Source organism: Ambystoma mexicanum, chromosome 2p, assembly GCF_040938575.1.
Source record: "Ambystoma mexicanum isolate Mex_15411 chromosome 2p, UKY_AmexF1_1, whole genome shotgun sequence".
NCBI lineage: Eukaryota > Metazoa > Chordata > Amphibia > Caudata > Ambystomatidae > Ambystoma > Ambystoma mexicanum.
In genome coordinates, this window is record NC_090923.1 from 537,988,162 (window position 1) to 538,009,795 (window position 21,634).

The 21,634-nt window shown below is 45.8% G+C and overlaps 1 protein-coding gene across 1 annotated transcript in view; it reads right to left on the bottom strand.

Moving 5' to 3' along the window:
- Nucleotides 1–21,634, bottom strand: part of NUP210 (nucleoporin 210) — a 1,233,892-nt gene that overhangs the window by 447,042 nt on the left and 765,216 nt on the right. The gene's annotated exons all lie outside the window — the stretch shown is intronic.

A 21,634-nucleotide genomic window follows, 5' to 3' on the forward strand; every position in this document is an offset into this window, starting at 1 on the left:
GTTTAGTTGTATCTCTGCAGTAAATCCACCGAGATACCACCAAACTCTATACTGTTACCGCCACTTGGTCCGACGGTATTACCACCAGATTACAAGTGGCAGTAGGCGGTGCTAGTTCCTATTAATTGGAGTCCATAGGATTCCATGGGGATTTTGGCAGTAATACCGGCGAATTGGCCGAATTTGGGCAATATGGTGGTGGAAATACCTCCAGCGTCTTGCTGGAAGCTTTTCCTCCACCTTACCCCCAAACACATAGTCGGGCAGTGCAGTAATGCGGCAGTAAACGGTATTACCGCCGCATTTCACTGCACCACCCAGCTTATGAGGCCCAATGTCCCGTTTTGTGGGTTCTCTATCACTTCACTCAACAATGATCCTAATCTCTGAAGGCCTTGCTGATGCCTTTTTGGGAACCTCAATAAAACCCATATAATCCATTGAACATTAGCACAGGGGCGGGGGGGGGGGCACAGCCAATTGGGATCCGCAGATCGCAGGCTGAAACCTCTGATCTCAGCCTGCATTCCACGGAACCCGCAGGCTGCCTCCCCTACCCCGCCATCTTCTAGCAACCACCCTTTCCCTTTTTTTTAATAATCATAACCCCCCCTCCCCAACATTACTTATACGATTGTGAGTGCTGCTCGCCACTGCCGCTTCTCGCTTTTCCAACCGCCATGGTAATGGAAGAGGGGCTCCGTACACCTCACCTTCTTCAACCATGGCGGCCAATTTATCGTCCCGTTTGATGGTTTAAAATACTTTTTTTAAGCACCCTGGGTTACCACTTTGGTTACTTGGGGTGCTAATGGCGTTAGTAACAAGTTTTCTCAGGCTGCCGGACAGTTACCGGGCTGCCGGGCCGTTACCCCATGGAACAGGTTACTAATGCCATATTCATTATAAACTGCCGACTGGAGAAATAGGTGCTATGACTGGGGTGGCCATGGGGGCTGGGTGCCACCATCTACCCCATTATGTAGGGCCAAGTTAAAGCAACCAAGGGTCCCCTAGTTCCGCAGACAAACAACATCCTTGAAATAAATAAACCATCAAGGGACATTAGGGTACCCCAAAATAGAAGTAACAAGAATGAATAATCGAAAGTCCTGTTAGTGGGAAGTCAAATAAGGAGGACAGACGGAAGCAGTCATACCTGAAATGGGGACGCAGGAAAAATATTTGAAAAACCATCTACACACCAAAAGTAACCTGTGAACCCATGCACACCATATGAAGGCCCTCCTTTCCAGAAGGCTAGCCCAATTCCTTCTAAAGGTGTATATCCAGTTTCCCTCTGACCTACTGGACCAACCTTCTGAAATCCTTTGCCTTAGCCCAATGAATGACTCACTCCCGCTGACTTGAACCACTTACTGATCATCAGTCTTTTGAGAAACAATGTAGTGTAAAGCGGATTGTATAATGCTCTTCTGTCATGTTTATTGGTCTAGCTGCATGCGTCTGTGTAGGAGAATAGCAAGCGGGATGTTCATGAGCTAGTATGAAAGGCAGATCCATAACCAGTGTTGTTGCTGGATGTAGGTCAAAGTACCTGCAAATAGAGTGCCGTTTTGCTTCTATGGGTTTGGGAGAGAACACTTTGGAAAATGTTTTCCAAAGTTGAGAGCCCAAGCTCTGACAAGACTGCAGCCCTTTGGTTCAGGTTAGCTGCTGAGGTGGTTGGAGGTGGAGTGGGTTACGGGAGTGTGAGAAACCTGATGGTATTCTCCTACCTACTCCCCCAGGATCTTCCATTCAGGTAGCCAGGGAAGGGCTATCGCTTTTGGATGACGACCCTGGGGGTGGACAAGCGAGGAAGGATCATCTAAGTGGAAGGTTGTGGGGGATTGGGAGGAGAATGCCTAAAGATGAAACATGGTATTCCCAGTTTCCCAAATGTACATCAGCACACTCTCCCTCAGCCTTTATGGGGTATTTTCAGTCTCACCCCATATCCCCCCTCGCCATTTCCAACATGTACTGGGATGAGGAAGAGGTGACAGTTCTAAAGTTTACCCCTAAGAACAACACTGTGAAGAGGAAGATGCAGGGAGAGGTCTACTACCCTCCACCACTAGACCTTCGGCTTAACAGTCAGGCAAGGTCAGGCACCTGACATTAACCATACACACCAGACTCCGTTAGGTTGTGAAAAGTATGGTTCTGCCAGACAAACAGGGCGAGCAAGCTGGGGTTGCATGATGGATCATGGAGGTCATGAAACAGGAGGCTATAGCTGGGGGATCCCGGAGAACGGGATGCCAGGACGCTGACCCGGTGTGTCAGAGGGGTTGCAGCATGGGGAGGGAATTGTATATCCATGGAGCCGGACTTGGGAAAGCTGTCACCTGTTGGCCATATCCAGACCAATGCTCGTTCCCCTGGGACATGTGTCAGACTCAGGGATGTCCAAGGGGCAGGTGGTGAGGCCCTGACCTCTACTCACATATTCCGAGGACACTGCCCAGCAGCGCTGTGCTACACGGTGAGTTTCATGTGAGAGAGAAACTCAGTAGCATGCTGGTGGCTGGAGCAGTATCAGCAGAAGGTGCAAGCGGCAAGATAATTGAAAAGCGAGAGAAAGAAAATGCGCTAGTGGCGCAAAAGCAGAAAAAGCAGAAACAGTGACTTGTGGAACGGAAAGAAAAGAAAGGGTACGAGCGACCCGACAGAGAAGGGAAAGTGAGAAAGGTGCGGGCAGTACAAAGCAAACAGAGAAGAAGTGTGCAAGTGTGCACGGCGGGGTAAAAGAAGGGTGCAAAAGGCACGGCAAAGTAAAAGTAGGGTGCAAGAGGCATGACAAAGTGGAAAGTGTGCAAGAAGCACAGACAGAGGAAAAGTAGAAGAAAACACGGACAGAGTGAGAGTGAAAGAGGCACAGGAAGGAGAAGGTGCCAGAAGAAAAGTACAGAGTGTAAGGAGAGGGGATAGAAATCAAAGTGGTCGTGCATGGGAGGAGGAAAAGCCCTGCATTCCATTAAATGCCCCAGAGGCGAGACTGCAGCAGAGAGAACCGATTCCCGAGCTCTGCACGTGAAAGGCATTGTCTGCCAAGCAGCAGAAGGGATGCAAACGCTCCCAAAGAGTAACACTGTTGAGAGGGGCGAACAGTGATAATCAAGGCTGGAAAAGCCACAAGGTTTACGGGAGCCAGATAAACCCAAATAGATAGAATGTAAGCCTATCAGAGATTGCGCTTTGCAGAGCCCTGAGAAACCAAGAGACTTTCGAGGCTGGGAAAGCCACAAGGGTTACAGGAGCCAGATAAACCTGAATAGTGATAGAACAAGCCTATCAGAGGGCCATAGGACTTTGGAGAACCCTAAGAAAACGAGAGCTAGAAATATTAAAGTCTGGGAAAAACACAAGGGTTATGGGAGCCAAGAAAACCCGAATTGGCAGATGCCCCACCAAAGCCCAGCTTAAGTACGCCTGTCTGAAAGCCAGAAGACTTTGGCAAGCCAAAGAAACACAAAAGATAATAAGTTGAACTGGAGAGAGAAAACATGGAAGGTTTCAATCACTAAGCATCTAACCAGAACCTTGTAAAAGTACGAAATAGGAAACAAAGGTATCGTGTAGAATCGTATAATTGTATATTCGTTAAGAAAACCTTTTCTTTCTGGAAGAGGGAACCATGTGGAATTAAGTCTTCGCATACAAAACCTGAAGAGGGGTTGAGAACTGTAAACAGAAGACATGGTTTTGGTAGGTTACTTGCGCCTAGCCTTTTTAGTTTCTAGTTCACAAAAGAAAATCTAGAGTGGGGATTTATTAGTAGGTTGTTTTGGTTATGAACCAAAAGTGATGTCCTAAGTAGAAAAGTGCCAACATACTCCATTTGGAGGCACGTGCAATTGTTTCGCCCTTACCCAGGCTTTTCAAGACACAGTTGTGATTAGGTATACAATATTGTGTGCGTTATTCCACAAGTACAATCCCGCACACAGTTTACACACAATATACAGTTCAAGCAGAGTTGAATGTTATCTCACAGTGATCAAGCATAAATAGTTCACCTATACAAATGCATTATAACCTGAGAAACTGATAGCTCAGTAGACATGCTTATATCGGTTTCTATTCTTTCTTCTGGGGTTTTAAGCCTAGGTGAGTCACAGTTAATGACGCTGGTTTACAGTGGTTCTAAGATGATCCCATTGCATTTGTGCATTTAGGTACAGGGCCTTCTGCAATTGTCCATCAGGGTCTCCCAAAAGTTAATGGTTGATTCTTTCTGGTATTAGTTCCAAGTATTCCTTATTATTGTTTCTCTTGAATTAGTAAGAAGCTCCTTGTTATGCTGTGCTTCTTTAGTAAGATTTTCAAAATTATTCAATAAGTCAGTCTTACCAAGATGGGCTTGCCCTTGAGGGCGCTGGTTTCTTTCAGGATGGAGACGTTCCACGTGTTACTCCTGAGAAGTGTATTGAACTGCATTGCAAACAACGGAGGAACTTTTAAAGAGTGAACTGCAGAATGAAATCCCATTGATTGGGCCAGGCAGAAGCCAAAGATGCAGGCAATTGCTCTGGCCTCCTTTTCCTGTTATGTTTTTCTTAAGTCGTAGGTACTAGTTTGCTAATAGGATTTGGACTAAGCACCATTTCCTTTTGACTTTGATGAGCACCCTTACTTTTAGTTTGTTGAGCAGGGAACTTCCCTCAAAGCAGTAGGGTTAGATCAGAATTTTCTTTTTATTTAAATAAAACATCCCAAACCTGAGACATCTTAGTCGGAGTCCTTCCTCTGGTTCACCACAGAAGTCAGGAACGTTGGAACAGTGAGCATCAAAGTTGCAGCAAGGTATTATAAAGATGGTCACCCACTGATGTGCGTGAGCAGCAGTAGGAAAGCGAGGTAGTGAAGAAGCTCTGGACCAAGAGGAATCTAACGGGAAGGGTACCTGGCCATGCAGTGCTTGTGGAGATTGCGGCCGGGTCTGCACAGTTGGTACATCTGAGATATTATGACCGTTTTTGCAGAGTCACTTCATCTGAACCAAAAATGGTGCAGTTAAAAGAATGGCAACCTGGGTCGGTTTGATCTCCCAATACATCAACACAAAAACGCTTACCGTAGGGCGGTCGCCTTAGTTAAGAGATCTTGTTCTGTGTCTCGTGTGGAGAGGGAAGCACAGTTAGCTTCTCTCTCCACCCAACACAAGAATTGGTTGAGGAATCATAAATGCTCCACTAACAATGCAAACTAAACATTTCTCTTCCACTTTGTTAGGGAGAATTCTCTTATAAGGCTAATTTCCCAAACCTAGTGAGTCCCCCACCAGCTTTGCTGGATTTTTGGGGGTTGTTTTTTTCTCCTGCTAAGAGTGAGACTCTTTTTCTCCCACTCTTAGGCATGATTTGAAGTATGTCTGACTTTTTCTGTGCTTATGGGCTAAGGGATCTTTTAGTCCATAGGGAATCATCTGTTTTAGTGTATGTGTTACACAGCACCCTCGGTGCAGTAACACAGGGGTGTCATAGTGACCCCCAAACATAGGCTCCATACCCTGGGACTGACTACTGTCTCCCAGGGCATGAAAAGTCACCATTGACTTTACTAGTCCAAAATTGTGAACAGAACCAGTACAAACCATCATATTGTGGAAGTACTGGAAGGGGTTAATTAGATTGCCCCTGGGTCTGTTTCCAAGGGGGCACTGTCCAGTCGCGCCTTGTCGAGTTTCTGGCTGGTGGCAGTGGTTACCACGCAAAATATTCCAGCAGAATATTTCCTATGGGATTTTCCCATTGATTTTAAACGCACCACTTTTTGGTGCAATGTTAAAGATACCACCGGTTTATTTATTTAATAAAAAAATCACCGGTTGGGTCTTTTCGCCAGAACTCTTTTCTAAAATGGCATTCGTGTCCATCTCTGTAACTCCAACCAAGGTCGTGCCCTTTGTTCCACTTTTTGGCAGGCTTCTCCACAGAAGCCCTCCAACTGGTGCCACTCTGTCTGGGTTCCACAGGAGGTGTGGGTGGGGAAATGGGCACCCTGGACTGCATTGCCTTAGCAACTCAAGTCGCACTCTGTTCTGATTGGCCCAGTGGTGAGCCGCCCGGCTCACCACTTAGCATGTATGAGTGACAGCTAGGCTGTTCAATGGGGGTTTTTCTGCATAAAAGCAGGGCTTTTGGGACTGGAACTTCAGAAGTCGCCACAGGACCTAAGAAATCTGAAGAGGGGAGAAGCTGAGCCATCTGCAACGACGACACCACCGGTGGAGCCCTGCTGCAACGACCTCACCACTTTCCCGACGACAAGAGAAGATCTTCTGCGAAAGAGTCTTCTTCCTTTGAGCTGGTGGCATCAACCAGTTCGCCATTTCGCCTTCCAGAACACCTCTTGGTCGAATCGCCAGTGCCAAGCATCCCGGCGGCCGGATAGCCAAGCTGCACCACTGACCACAAATAAAAGGAACGCACCTTTTAACCGACAAACTCCACGGCTGGTCTCTTCCCTGGGCCTTGCAACGACTCCACGTTTCCTCCTCGACGAGATCTTCTCTTCCCCTGGTCAAAACCACCAACTGCACCCGCTGCCAGGAACAACTGCCACCGCTGGAGCTTCCTCACCTTTAAAGGTACTGTTTTCCACCTGGCCTCCCTTTCTACTGTTTGCTAAAGGTGACCCTTAAATCCTTGGCTTTCCAACTGGGTTGGCCCCCAGACCTAACTTTACCTTCTGAATCCACCCAAACTCTTTTGAACATTTTTACAAAGACTCGAATGCATTTCTAAACTGTGTGATCTTGGGCACATTTCACCTTGCTCCATTTAAAGTGGGCCTGGCCTATGAACTTTGGCTCTGCAGTAGACTCTGCCTTCCCTAACTTGTTTTGGTCTTAGAAAAGTGTTGGGAACTGTTTTATTTTCATGACCTGCCTTTTTCTCTCCATTTAACTTAATTATTGGAGTGCCATCCAAGTTACGCGCTCGCATCTGTTTTTACAAATAGTGGTGTTTTGACTTAGACTTGTCTAATAATTCTTAAGGGAGGTATGTATACTTTTCTGACTGTGTTTGAACTTGCTTTGATTTATAGTGCTAGTGTATTGCATTAAGTGTGTGTTAAATAAATTATATACTTTTGATACCAAGCTCTGGTCAGTGTTTGCTTGCTCTAAATGTGTTTTTAGCCCCATTGTGTATCCTATGTATACTGCCCTACTCTTCTTGAGAGAAGAGTGACTGCTCAGCCACAGCTACCAGGTAAAACTGGGTGGTACAGACTACTACCAATTGGGTTTACTGCTTACTCCTGTAGTCTTAATCTTCTTGCAGTGGTCCCCAAGGGAACTGCACAGGATTCTGCCTAACACACTTGTTCGGTTGAATGATAATAAGCCGTTCTGGTACTGTTAGAGGAGGTTTCTGGGGCGGGAACACCAATCAGGAACGTCATCCTATCTCTGAAATTGCCTGTGCAAGTTACATCATAGAACTCTATTATGAACATGATTCAGTCGAGGCAGGGTGGACTTTCAAGGTCAGGATGGAAACATTATTATTTAAGGTTTCGATGTGGATGACATCTTAGAGGTCATCAAGAAATTGAAGGCCTCTCGCGCCCACCGGTCCAGACACAGTTGCTAATATCGTAATGAAAGCCAACCCAAATGTTTGGGCCTCCCTGCTGAGTGACCTTTTTTTATCCTATTATGGTCTTAGGAAGCATTCCTTCCTAGCTGAAGAGAATGCATCCTAATACCGGTGCATAAAAGGGGGGGGGGGACAGGATGGATCCCACTAATTACAGGCTTTTAGCCATGCTTGACTCTAGCTCAAAAATATTCTCTTCTTTATTATTGAAAAAACTAAAAAAGTGGGTAGAAGAGAAAGGACTAAAAAAAAATCCAGACCGGATCAGATAACATTTGTGCTCTTCATCACGTGATGACGGATATTTTATGTCGACCTAATAGGAAGTTGTTTGTTTTATCGGCTATTCTAAGGCCTTTGACTGTGTCACATCCCATCTTTTGGAATAAGCTTGCATGATGGGGTCTTGACCCCGTTCTGCTTCATTTTGATAAGATTAATGTATAGTGACACTTCAGTCAATGTCTGTAAGTCAGGATGGCACCATAACTCGTCCTATTAATACAAATCGAGATCTTCAACAAGAGTGCATGCTCGCCCCCTTGTTGTTTAACCTCTGTCTGATATGGATGACGTTATCAGATCTAGTAGTAATTTCCCTCCATATATTGGGAAGGAGGGCCTACCGTGGTTGGCTTATGCCTATGACAGTCCTACTTGATCTCACTCCAGTTGGACTCCAACACTCAAGGATGCGCTTTATGCTTTTGCCACCCATGAACAATATAGAATTTAATTCCTTAAAGTTCAAAATTATGATCATAGATGACAGATCTCAGAAAAAAAATCCCTTTTAATTGGAAATTGGCCAACGATACGCAGGGAGTAGTTGAGTTATGCATCTTTAAGCTTCCCTATTAAATCTAGCCCGGCGCTCTCTTTATATGGTGATTTTACAGTATCGAGAGTCATGAAAAAATGGCCCTTCATCAAGAGGTTCATTGCCAGGAAAAGAGGGTTCAAAATAGAGAGCCTTCTTGCCATTTACAAAACGAGCATCATCCCTGGCCTTTTATACGGGCTTGAGGTGCTTTCAAACCGATATGCCCTATGGCTTGGACAAATAGAGGGGAAATTACTTCGATCTCTATTGGGCATCCCAAACGCAGTGCCGATTGAGGCCTTGAGATGTGAGCTCAGCTCACCATCTATTAAGTCTCTTGGCTACTACAGCATTGCAAATTTTATTTAAAGCTATGTGCTGTTTATCCTGACCTTAGTACACTTTAGGGTTTGGTTGCCTCTCACTTGCATGACAAGGCTACAAATCCTTTGCTACATGACTTGCAAACATCAGCACTGACTCATTTAGGAAAAATTGCCCGGACCTTGAATCAAGCTCTTATTTTACCTAATGCCTAGGTCATATTAAAGAACAAACTATGGAATGAGACAGATTTGGAAATATGGCTAAATTCCATAACAAAGATTTGTGAAATTTTGCTCTCAAGGTTTTTCATGGAACGCTCCTTTTACATACCCATTATAAATGTGCTCATCAAAATTGATGAGATTTATTATTTTATCTTCGCCTTAACATGTTGCCCACCTTAGAATACACTGGCAGCTGGAGTGGCATCCCATGCAATGAAAGACTTTGCGGTCTCTGCCACCAAACTATGGAAACCAGCTGCCATGTGCTTTCTGCTTGTTATGCGTTCATTTTAATTTTAACATTTTTTTATTGGCCTTTATACGAGTACAACGATGCATTTCGTTATTTTGCTTTCCATTCGCGTCAAGTGTTCATATCAGTTTATTAAATAACCAAAATTAACAACAAACAACTTCCTACACTTTTTGCATTTTGTGTTTGTCGGTTAGAGCAAGCGCGTCAGCGTCCGGGGCTCAAAGTCGGTTTCCAATTGTGTCTTAATGACGGCCATTGTCAGTTAAGTTCTTTGGGTTGTGTGCCTGGCCAAGGGGTGCGTACCTCCCGCCTTGGTTGGAGTGTTCAGGGGGGTTTGTCGTCAGATGGGTGGAACATGTCCCATACCAGCGCCTTCCATGCCACACACTTATTGTTTTCTGACTCTGATCTATTAGCCCCCTCCATCCACACTTTGGTCTCTGCCTCCGCCAATCTTTCAAATTCCTTGCACCATTTTACATATTGCGGCCCCCCAGCAGTTTTCCAAGACATTGCAATGGTTCTCTTGGCCAGTATGCAGGCCATATACATAAACTTCACCACGTGTTTGTATTTGCTGATTCTGGGATAGGGTCTAAGCAGGCATTCCTTCGGTTACCATTCATACCTGGTTATACCAGCCTCCCTGCAGGCTTGGTCTATTCTTGCCCAAAAACCTCTCACTCGCCTACACCCCCAAACACTGCTTGTTATGCGTTAATGGCAAATTATATCAAGGAAAGGTCTATTAACCAATACATTTTGGAGTTCCATATATATGGCTGAATTGTTTGTGATTACATCTGCTGCTTTTTATATTTGGAAAGGGGCATGTGCACTTTAGGATTCAGTTGCATTTAGCACTTTAATTAATATACCCGCATTAGTCTACTGGTTAACAATTGTGATATTATGGATCTCTCTGCCAATTGACTTTCAAATCTTTAATTTGATCTGTCACTATGTGAAATGATGAGTTGTTTTATAGTTATACATTTCTGTTTTACAATGTGTTTGTGTAGTGCAAAAGGTCTGTTTATTAACCAAAAGCAGCAGAAAGTCTATGAGGACCAACACAACATCTTGACATACCCACTACCAGTCATGAAAGACCAAGACAGAAGTGTTTTGGAGCACAAGAATTTCTAAGAGATTGAGTGATAAAACTGAAATACACCAGGCACACCTCTGACCAGGAAATAGTAGGGTTGACTCAGGAATAGTCGTATAGAAAGTGGAGAACCAAATAGGGAACCGGCCGCAGTTTGTCCAGTAACCTATAATCACAATAATAAGAACACACTTAAAACTGGTTTTGAGTTGTCGGCTGATCCATTGGTCATAGCACCTCAGAGAGTGAAATATGACTAGGAAATAAATGGAGGGTCCACCTGGCAGACGGGTGAAAGTCAACACCTTCAGAATCCAGAAGTCTGATGTAACAATTTTCCACCCACCTCAAACAGAGATCAGTAGTTGCTATATGCATACATTTTCTATAGCACAAACCAAGTCTGGTCAATTATATCTGTAATGGGGAACATGCATGGAAAGGTACTCCTCACTTTGCTGACAAAATTTGCAAATAAATTGTATGATCTAACAGTTTTAAAAACCACAACTGACATTTTATGAAAGGACTTGTGCGGTTTACAAAACGAATGCACTCTGCCATACTTCATTTTGTTGGACATTTACAAAGTTCCACAACCTACAAAATATGAAAAATTACCTTCATGGTGATTCAGGTTCTCTTAATCCAGGCTCCCCCTTCTTCACAACTGGTTGGGAACACCTGCATCCGCAGGTGTGACAGAAAAGCTGGCTGAAAAAGATAGCTGTCACTTTAAGAGTTGTAGAAGGGGAAGTGTCTACCTCACACGTGCGTCCCAGCGCGTGCCGGGCCCAAACCTTACCCTCATGTCATTAAGATCCACACCCAGTTCTTGTGGTTACGCTGAGATGGTAGAATGTAAGTACATGCGTACTGTAGGAGATAGCTGGGTGGGTGTTGTGAAGGAGGAAGAGCCTGGACTAAGAGAACCTAGCACCATGAAGGTCATTTTTAATTTCTCTGTCGTCCTGGCTCTCCCTCCTTGCCAACTGGTTGGGAACCGACTAAAAAGCCTTTGAATAAGTAAGGGTGGAGGAGACAGCATGGACAGGATTCAGGCAAACAAGTTGCGGAGAACCTTTGCATAATTTCCGGACGATGTGTCCATAGCACGGTGCTTGCAAAAGGCAAGCGGGGTAGCCCAAGTAGCTCCTTTACAGATGTCTTCAATGGGAACGTGCCTGGTAAAGGCTACAGATGCTGCCTTGTCTCTAGTAGAATGAGCCCGAAGTCTCTGCAGAATCGCAACCCCTTTCAAGTCGTAAGCCTTGGAGATACAGGAGACAACCCATCTGGCAACAGAATCCTTTGCTCCTTTATTGCCAGGTCGAAGGACCTCTGTAGGTAACAAAGATCTGCTTTTCTAAACGGTTTGGTCTTTTCAAGGTAGAATTTTTAAGTTCTTACTACGTGCGGTCTAGGAAGAAAAACGGTAAGACATATGTCCTGATTTAAGTTGAAAATCGGAAACAACCTTATGCAGAAAGGAGGGGATCGTACGTAAGGCAACTTTGTCTTTATGGAACACAATATTCGTATTCTCTTATTCTCCCTACCCTTAACTCACGAGCAGCATCTACTAAATCCGACACATTAATAGATGTGTATAACGCCACATGACTAGAGTATTGGACACCATCACCACCCTCAAATCACACAAAAGTAAACCCAGAGCTCATTAGAACACTTGGTTCACCCCTCACCTTAAATATAGGAGATCCAATAAGAGAAAATGTGAAACCCTTTGGAGACACTAACTCACAGAGGTAAATAAAACCAACCTGACTAATATTTCTGCCCAATACAAAAAAGAAATCATCTGCACTAAGCAGGAAACGTATAATAACAGGATCCACATAGCCAGTTCAAATACTAAGGAACACTTTGTCATCCTAAAGGAGTTGGAGGCCCCCATACAGCCGACATACGATTGTATCAAGGACAAACTATGGTGCACCAACATTCAGACAGCTCTCTCTAGCAAAATTGTTCTTCAGAACAAGATTTCTGACAGAAGAGTGACCCTACCTAACCTAGTCAATCATGAGAACCCACAGACAGCCTCGACTAATCTACCACAACTATTTCGATTTGCACAAGTCTCCATCCTTGAGGTAGAAAAAATTATCTTATCCCTCAAACCATCAAATTGTAAGGGAGACTGCTGCCCAGCGCAGATCATTAAAGATGCCGCTAGAGACTTGGCACCGTTCATTACCAAATTAATGAATGCCTCCTTCAGTTCTGGCACTGTCCCGAGCAACGAAAGAGTCTTGGGTCCAACCCCTCTTAAAAGAAACAGTCCCTCGACCCATCCATTCTCACTAACTACCGGCCCATCACCACGGTATCATTCTTACTTAAGATCTTAGATAAAGTGGCCTACACTCAAATACAGAAGTACCTAGAGTTCAATCATCTCCTAGGAGTCCACCAATCGGGATTTCGGCCCAAACACAGCACTGAAACGCGCTGATTAATCTCAAAACACAAATCGATGAATTGAAAGACAAGGGGAAAATAGCCCTGCTACTTCTCCTTGATTTTTCTGCTGCTTTTCTGCTGCTTTTGATTTGGTGGATCATATAGTGCTTTGCAAACACCTTGACTCAGTAGCCCACTTTCCACAAGACGCCATAGCATGGATCAGATCCTTCTTAAACAATAGGACTATGAGAGTCTTCTCGACTTCGGCAGCTGCAGATCTCATCCCAATCACGTCTGGCATGCCGCAGGGCAATATATTCACAAAAACGTTGTTTGACAATATGGACCATCTGGGAGTCTCCTACACGAATTATGCAGATGACACCCAGATCCTCATTCCACTTACTGGTGACTATGACAAGAACACTGCACTTGTAAATAAAATGTACCTCATTATCCAAGCATGGATGGCCACCAACGGCCTATGCTTGAATGATGACAAAACTGAGATTAAGATTCTCGCTTCCCCTTCCAACCTGAACAAACTTAACCCGAAGTATACCTCATTCAACATTGATGGCAACCACATTAAAGTGGTCAAAGAGGTCAAAACGTTAGGCTTTTACATAGATTCCACCCTCACCTTTGGTAAACAGATCAATGCCATGGCCTCGGCCACAGCATACACCTGTAGGCTGATCAGAGCCTGCAAACCGTTTCTCTTAAAAGAGAGCTGCACTACTCTAGCCAGAGCCCTCATTCTTCTAAACTGGACTATTGCAATGCCATATATCTTGGCGCGAGCAAGCACATGATCAACAAGATCCAAGTCTTACTAAATAATGCCCTTGGAGCAGCACATGGCATTCCCAGGGGAGAACACATCTCAGAACGAAGAAGACATAACAAATGGCTATCTATCGAAGACAAAATCTTCTTTAAACGGTTTCATTAACCCACAAGTGCCTTAATAAAGCTGCCCCTAGCGACCTTTCGGATAGAATCATCAGAAGAACCTCAGAATGCTCCACCATAACAGCGAATGCACCCTGTGTGGTCATCCCTAGATCTAAACTGAAAAAGTCTGGGGGGAGAAGCTTCCCTGTCATGGCGGCACAGCATTGGAACGCCCTCCCTCCACCATTGAGAGCTGACCAAACATTCCTTAAATTCAGGCACAATACCTTAACTTGGATCAGAGCTAAAGATCAAATCTCCATCTGAACGCCCGACCTTACCCAGTTATCCATGTATAAACCTGCTGCTATAATCTTGATTATCATTTTTATGACATTTGCACATGAATCCTGTCATCATTGTATATTATTGTATCCTTCTTATACCCAATTATGACAGTTCCCTCTGGGATGTAACCCTATTTTTTATCTTGCCGCACATACTGTGTAAATAATGTGCACTGTACATAACCTGCGATACCTGTAACTTTGTGTATATATTCTGCTTTAACCACTGTAGTAACTAATGCCCAAAGTATACCTGTAACCTTCTGCGATGTTGTGCCCAGTTATCTTCGGGTTTGGCGTGCCCTACAAATAAACAAACAAAAAAATACATGGTTCCTTTGAGGAAAGAGCCTGGAGCTCACCAATTCTTCTAGCTGAAGTAACGGCCACTAAGAAGGCCAATTTCCAAGTTAGGAATTCTAAATCGAATGAAGCCATAGGCTCAAATAGTTTTTGCATTAGGGCTGCCAAGACCACGTTGAGATCCCACTGAGGTAGAGGGTCACGAATAGGGGGATGTAAACGTAAAAAGGCAGTCGAAGTGCCTTTTAATGGCCTCGTTGGAAAGAGAAAGAGACTTGTGTTCTCTATTCAGGTAAGCACCAATAGCTGATAAGGAACAAGTTACATACCTGTAACTGTTCTCCAGCATGGGTCTGGCATGGATTCACATCCTGAGGACCCAATGAACAGTTACCGTTGCTGTAGCATGCCGAGAGCACTTGCGGACTCCGTGTCCACCTTGATGGCCTGTAGGGACTCATCCACAGCTTTTCCGAAGAGGTTGTCACTGTCAAAGGGCATGTGCAAAACCCTGGTCTGAACCTCCTGATGAAGGTTGGTGGCTTTGAGCCTATCACAGCAGCGAAAGCAAACGCTGTTGCCCATCTGGCGGAATCCTGCGACCGCGATGTTCGTGGCCACCGTGATGACGTGGTCTGGCGCCACTTCACCTTCCTGAAGAATCTCCAATGCCTCTGCCCTCTTGTCCTCGGGGAGAAAATTCAGCAGAGGAGTGATCTTGAAACACAGCTCTCGGTCATAGCGCACTACGTTGGGGAGGGCGTTGGAGGCCTTGATGGTCGTCGCAGCCGAGTAGAACACTTGCCTCCCATTGCATCCAGCTTCTTCCCCGCGCTGTCCGGGGGAGTGGCTGCAGCCAAAGACGACTTCTTGGCTGCTGCCGAGACCACAGAGTCCGTCGACGGTTGGGACCGCAAGCACTTCAGTACAGAGTCTGGCACCCTGTACTACTTCTGTACTTCTCCACTGGCACTGTAGAAGGGTTTTTGTCATCCAAGAGAGGGACTAAAAGGGTGGTCTCCCGCTTTGCTTCACGTCATTGGTATAAGAACCCTTCCTTCTTCTCCTCTGGTGTGAAAAGCTCAGACTCCCTAGAGATCATAGCATGGGAAGATACAATCTCGCCCGGAGGGGACAATCTGGGCGGTGGCAATGGGAGGTCCTCCATCCCACCGCCATCGTCTGAGCTAGTCGTCGCTGTGTCTGGCTCTCTCTCATCCCTCGGAGGGGGAGAGGGTGGTGAAGGGTGACAAGGAGGAAGTGGATGCCTCTTAGCTGGTGGTTCCCCAGTCTCCAGTGGATTGGCTGGCACCAGAGCAGCCGGAGGGCTCGCCGGGGGGATGACCGGCATCCTCTTCTGAATCTCGGAAACCGGAGTGTGCAGCGTCGAGAGAATGTCAGCCGAGAAGTCCCTGGGGGGCTGTTGAGGACATGGAGGTCGCTGGAGACATAGGATGTGCCCTGGTCACGGAGGAGCCCGCCACAACGGCGCTCCCGGTGGCTGTGGACTTGCAGTGCTTAGCCTTTTGTTGGACCCCCGCAAGAGGAGCGGCCTCAAAGGACTTAGAAGCCCGCTCAGCCTTCTTAGAACCTGGAAAGGCACGCTCCTGGGACCCACCCGGTGCATCGGCTTTGGACTGTAGCCACTCTTTCAGTCGCCTATGCCGATCCTTCAGAGTGTGAGCCATAAACATGTGGCAAAAAGCACAATCCTCCTCCTTGTGTGTCGAGTACAGGCAGTAAAGGCACTGGGAATGTTTATCGTCCATATAAACATTCCGCAGACCGCAGTCGGAACAGATCCTGAAGAGATTATGGGAATGCTTCTCGTCCGCCATGATCCACGCGGTGTAGGCCTTGCAGAGGAGGCCTTGAAGAATCTTCTGGAAGCCTCCACAAAAAACTAGACGAAAACCGCCCTTGAGGGGCATTGAAGAATCCGAAAAACGGGTACCCGTTAGTCATAAAGTTGATCGTTGGAGCACAGGGGCTCGATTGACCGAAAAATAGAGTAAAATTCTTCCAAAAAGTGAAAAACACAGTAAAAGCTCGAGAGCCAAGCACGGGGACTCCCAGCACTTGAACGTGCAGTAAAAATCTGAAGATGGCTGCCAGAGGAGGGGCTTAGGTAGAGGGCATTCATTGGCTAGGGGCAGTATGACCCAGAGCTCAGTGATTGGTTGTTAGGAAATACAGTTCAGAAACGAAACTGAAACTGATTTTTCCTGTTACCGAGGATTCCCAGCCTGACGACTGGGAAGATTCATGAGCATGTGAATCCATGCCAGACTCCATGCTGGAGAAGTAATGTTTGCATGTGTCTACTTTGACACCGGTGGAAACCAGATAAGACATGAAGGACATGACATTACCAATGGAAGCCTTTAGAGGGTTAAGGTTTTGTTCTAAGGCCCAGAGACAGAAGCATAACCATTTGCTACGATACTGCTTTTTAGTCGAAGATTTCCTGGAGGCCGACATAATAGCAATGTTTTGTTCTGACAAATGCAAGTGGGAGAAGGCTAGCTTTTCAGGAACCAAACCTTCAAGTTGAGCAACTGAGGCAAGGGTGAAGAACCTGCCCCTTCTGTCGAGACAAAAGATCTTTCGAAAGTGGATTATCTAAGGGGGAATTCCCTGCTAACAGAAGATCTGGAAAACAAATCTGGCGAGGCCAGAACGAATCATTGTCAGGTTGTGTGACATTTTTGTGAATTAATGGAAGAGGTGGGAAGTCATAAAGTGTTAGATTCCACCAATCCAGATGTAGAGCATCTCCCAGGGACCAAGGACCCTGACCTTAAATTGATGCAAACTGCGAGCAAAGTGTGTTGTGTTGGTTGGCAAAGAGATCTACTGAAGGATGGCCCCACTTCTGAAATATCATGTGTGCTACTGATGGTTTCAGCTGCCATTCGTGCGGAGCGGACTGTACCCTGCTTAGTTTGTCCACCAGGACGTCATTCTTCCCCTCAAGATGGGACGCTAACAAGAAAATGTGATTTTGAATGTCCCAATACCAAACGTGTTCTGCTAGGAGACACGGGGGGTGGGGGGCAGGAGTGAGTCCCCCCTGCTTGTTGATATAAAACATTGCAGTGGTAATGTATGTTTGAATTTTCACCTGAAGTGAGGGAAGAAAAGATTTTAGAGCGAAAAATATGGCTCTTAGTTCGAGGACATTTATGTGGTCCTTCCTTTCCTGTGAGGACCAAAGACCATGAGCTGTTAGGCTTTGACAATGAGCTCCCCAACCGTTCTCTGAAGAGTTGTTGTTCGGACTTTGGTGAGGGGGAGGTTGAAAGGGGGATCCTGTTAGCAGGTTATCTGGGGAGTTCCACTAGAGCAGAGAGTCCTGAACTTGGCCTGGAATTTGGAAATTTATTTCCTGGGAATCGGAGAGCTGATTCTAGTTGAGAGCAAGATGCCACGGGGTCATTCTCATATGGAGCCTTGCAAAGGGAACTAGGTTTATGCAAGAGGCCATGAGGCCCAAGAGCCTTTGAAACCACCAAGCTGACAGTGACTGGTGGGTGGAAAACCCAACTATGGTTTGTTGAAGGCTTCCACTCTTTCCAAGGGTGGAAAGGCTTTGTGAAGAGTAGTGTCTAGAAGTGCTCCCAAGAATAGGATCCTTTGCGAGGGACTGAGTTAGGATTCTGTCACATTTATGGTGAACCCCAGATTGAACAGAGTATGGCAAGTAATTTTCAACTTCTGAGGCAATACCTCCGGAGACTGGGCTTTGAGAAGCCAGTCGTCTAGGTAGGGATATAGATGGGTTGTCTGCAACCAACCGTAGGGAGGCTGCCACTAACCCCAGAACCTTTGTGAAAACCCTGGGGGAAGAATTTAGGCCGAAGGGTGGACATGTCAACTGGTAATGAGACCTTCCTATTGTGAATCTCAGAAACTGACAATGTTGTTTGTAGATGGGGATGTGAAAATAAGCATCTTGTATGTCTACAGATGCCATCCAATTGTTTTGATGCAGAGAAGCCAGAATCTGAGGAATGGTAATCATATGGAAAGTATCCAGAGACAGAAATTGGTAGAGGTCTGAAAGGTTCATAATTGGACGGATCCCACCTGATTTCTTTCAGATCCGGAAGTAACGCAAATAAAATCCCTGACCTACTTCCTCTTCGGGAACCAATTCTATCGCTCCTATAAGGAGTTTTTTAATCTCTTCCAGGAGCTCCGGGGGATGATTTCTGGAGCTTTGGAGGACAGGAAGGTGGAATAGCTGGAAGATCAAGGCGGTAACAATGTTGAGTAATATTTAGAACCCACTCGTCTTGAGTAACAGTTTTCCAAAAAGGGAGGAAGCTGGAAAGCATTCCTGCTACCAGGGATTTATGCTCCTGGATGATGGTTGGAGCGGATGGTAAGTACATGCCCAGGGGGGAAGTCAAATAGACTTATTTTGCTCTTGAGCAGAATTAGAGGTAGAGGGAGGGGCCGATTTATTCTTGGGTCTATACAGTCTCTTTTTGGAAGAGTAGTACAATTTAGCAGAAGTGGAAGAACTACTGTTGCCTGGAGTACGTGGTTTAAATGCCTTAAGGTTTTGGTGATATGGTTCTTTCACCGGGATGGAGCTGAGTTTTAGCTGCTTTGTCACTGCCTTACATTTCTGCAGGACCTGATCTGTTGATGGGTCAAACAACATTTTGCCACCAAATGGAAGGTCAAACACCTTCTCCTGGATGTCCTGGTGAAGGGAAGAGGCAGACCGATGTGTGTCTCCGCATGCAGACTGAACTAGTAACTGCCCTAGCATTTGTCAGTTAGGTCTTTAATGACTTGAAGCTGTTGCATAGCAGCTTCCCTGCCTTCAGAGATCCAGAAAGAGAACTCGCCTGCAGCTTCCTGAGGTAGCATGCCAGTGAAGCGCTCCACATTATCCCAGTTAAAGATATTAAATCCTGCCAGAATTGTAGCAGTGTTAACCTTCCTAAATTGTATGGTAGAGGTGGTGTAAGACTTCTTACCTTGGGTCTCCCATGCTTTAGCATTTTTGTCAAGCACTGAAGCTGGAGATGGAGAAGGGCCTTTACCCTTGGCGCCACGGACAGAAGAAACTACTGCTGATTGAGCTGGAAGATTTCACTTGAGTATGAAGGGTTCGTCCTTGGGCACCTTGTATTTATTGTCTAGGGCCTTGGAGATGTGGGGATCGGAATGAGGTTTTCCCCAATGAGCTAGAGCTTGCTCCATAATGGACAATTCCATGGGCAGTGGAACCTCAGACTGTGGTGATGGCAGTTTCCCAAAAACACCAGCCGTTTCAGGCTTATCCCTTGGGAGGAATTCAAGAGACTGCATGGCTTTAGTGACAATGTCATGGAACACCTAAGAAGGTGAATGAGTGGTGTCCTCCTCTGAATCCGAGTCAGTGTCCTTCGACATTTTCTGTTTTTTGGGTGGAGGAGCAAGGTCCACATTGTCCACTGGTATCGGTACAGGGTCGGGAGTAGGGTCGACTGGAACCGATCCCTGAAGTACTACTGGTGACATTTTGTCCTTGATGCGTTGAGCCAAGACTTTGAGAAAGGGCTCAGAAAGCATTATTTCCAGCACCGTGTTAGTGATGACGTTAGCTATTTGGGAAGGGCTGGGTATAGGTTCTTCCAATCGGATAGGAGAAGTAGAAGAGTCAGCCCTATTAAGTAGTTGACTAGGATTGTAAATGTTCACCACCACTGGTCTAGGAACCTGAACGTTAGTTAGAACCAGTTGGGGTGCAGGTTGTGATAGCACCAGTGTAGGTTGACCAAATTGTCCTCAGACTGAGGAGAAAATTGAGGCAAAATGTGAGGAGTGTGAACTCTCACAGGAGTGCTGAACAATTGTTCTGGTCGTACAGTAAAAAATGTGGAAGGATCAAAGTCTTCCGAGTCAGAAATTAAAGTTAAACTGTCTTTCTGGCTCTCCGGTACCGAGCCCGAAACAGAAGCCACAGGAGATTTCTTCTGTTTGCGTTTTCGTGGAGAATTGGGTACCGGACTAGATCTTGAATAAGAGTGCTCATGCCTCTTATGAGAGGACTTGAGTTTTCCTCGGTACCGAGGAGCTTGCAAGCTCAACTGCGGTCATTGAGGGTAAAACCTTTTCTTAAAGTACCGAAGTACCAGAAGTTTATGTGTAGAAGCCGACTTGGTGTTGTCCGTTACAGGGGAATTGGCATGGGCCAAATCAACCCAGGAGGCATGAGCCTCTTTGCATGTACTCTTGCCTGTTCGGTGTACCGAGGCTATAGAGGGTTTTACCAGTACCATTATTTTGTCTTGAGTAAATAACTCTTCCGGTAACATGTGCGTCTTCTGTGGCCCTTTCCCACCTGGACGTACTAACACTTTCCCACCTGGAGGTACTAGTGCTTTCCCACTCAGAGGTACCTTCAGGTGAATAGTATGGGGGTTTCCCGATGAACGGTCCTGTGAAGACTCCGGAACTGAGGAGGCAGTCTTCCCTTGGGTACCGACAGCCGGTGCCAAAACTAGTACCTCACCTGAAGGTATAGTCCCCCCTCTAACTGATATCAGCCTCCCTCCTGTTTTGAACAAAGTCCTTGTCGACTTTGGTAGTGGTGTAAGCTCGAACATGGAGAGGAGATGAGTCTGCAGACACCGCTGAATTCCAGAGCAAAATATGCAGGTACTCACCGGGTGATTTATACCCAGACAGCGGACGCAGGCATGGTGAGGATCGGCTGCTGAAAAATGCTTCCAGCAACGGATGCACTGCTTCAAGCCTGTCGCATACGATATGCGAAGAGGCACCACAAATTGAAAAAATAAAATAAAGAACCAATCACTAGGAAAAAAGGGATGGACAGCCAAATGAATGCCCTGAAAAGGGAGTCACAGCACAGCAAAAAAAAAAAAAAAATTCCGACCCACCCAGTAGGCGGAAAAACAGGAACTGGGTGTGGACCGTTGGTTATGTGAGGGTAAGGTGTGGGCCCGGCACGCGGACGGACGCACGCGTGATGTAAACCCTTCCCCTTCTAAAACTCACCCAGCTTTTCCGCCACACCTACGAATGCAGGCGTTCCCAACCAGTCGAGAAGGAGGGAGAGCCAGGACGACAGAGAAACACATATACATATAAAAGTTATTCTTTGGACGTCTGCTTGCCTTTTCGTTACTCGAGAATCGCACAGGAATGAATTTTCCCAATGCCAAGTCCATACACACACAACCCATCAGTAGTGGAACTAAACAAATAATCCCATTCAAATGGTAGGTTAGTCAATTCAAATTTCTATGTAGCCGACAGCTTAAAGTTCATCCAA